This window comes from Aplysia californica, unplaced genomic scaffold (assembly GCF_000002075.1).
Source record: "Aplysia californica isolate F4 #8 unplaced genomic scaffold, AplCal3.0 scaffold00124, whole genome shotgun sequence".
Classification (NCBI taxonomy): Eukaryota; Metazoa; Mollusca; class Gastropoda; order Aplysiida; family Aplysiidae; genus Aplysia; species Aplysia californica.
Window position 1 is genome coordinate 124,883 of NW_004797394.1, and position 1,382 is coordinate 126,264.

Below are 1,382 nucleotides of genomic sequence, written 5' to 3' on the forward strand. Positions count from 1 at the left end.
AAAAAAAAAAGAACAAAAAAAGAGAAATCCCCTCAGACACATAGATCTAGGTCTAAACTAAAAAGAGCCACACGACCGATTTAAAAAAAAACAAACGTGACACACACTAAAACACGTCATGTCTTCTTACACGCATGTCAACAACGCAAGTGTTGACGTGAAAGAAGGCTTCTGGTCGCAGTAGGCTAGACTCAGAGTGTACCGTAATGATCTACAGCCACAGTGCAAGTGCAGTCGAGTCTCTTGGAGTACAGTAGATAAGGTTCGTTGAGACTTCGTTGAATCCGAGTTCCCTCATTCATTTATGTGTTTGTTGAATCAGAGTGATTTTTGCTGAATTAAGAAAAAAACAAAAAAACACCTGGGGAATCTGTCTCCTTTCGCTGAATCAAAGTTTTCATTGAATCCGAGTCCCATTGCATCTCCCCTAACACCTTATTATTATTATTATGGGTCAAGTGTAAAGACTGTGGGCAGCCACAAACAAAGGTTTTATCAAAAGTAAAAACACAGTTTATGCCCACAGTAATACTACATGTAATACAAAGACCGAAATCTCTACTCCGATTTGCCATTTCAGGAGCAGTACTGTAGCTATTAGTGCCCCCGTAAATAAAAATGTGTCGATAACTGTGCTGTCAGTGACGTGGAGACAGAGTTTTGATGCAACAACAAGGTGAGGTTTTTTGGTGCTTCAAACCCTACCAAGTACAGTAATAGTAATAGAAATCTGAAAACTGGAGCACAAGAGCCCTTGACTTTTATGTGATACAATATCTGGTCTAACCAGGAAAAAAACAACCCCAAAAAATAAACCACACACACACACACACAAACACGCGCGCACACACATGTGCAAATTGAAATGAGAATACTATTGAAAATAAACACATTTTATTTCACTGTACAGGAAATAACTGGCACATTGTAATACATCTAGTCTACTGATACCATCAGTATAAGAGATCAACTTTACATAATGAGAATCATTAGGCTACTGATTTGTTCGTTTCAGATAAAAATTTTAATGCACTGCAGGCATAATTTTCAAATGAAAAGAAACTTTCAGTGATTTTAGAGGAGTGAAAAGCAACTAATAATAATATGTACCTGTACACACATAACAGTCGGAGCAAAAGGAAAAGGCAAAATGTAAGAGGCACAAGGCATTTTGGACTACAGCCTAGATGAAAAACTAAATAACATACAATGCAAGTACATGTATGCTTTTGGAGCAATTGATTCACTCACTGTTACATGTAGCCTCCATTGCAACCTTGGGGGTGACTCAAGAATTACGTAGAAATATTTAGATAAGGTTAATGACAATAAAAGAGATACTAACAAAACTACGATCTACAATAACAACACACATATATATA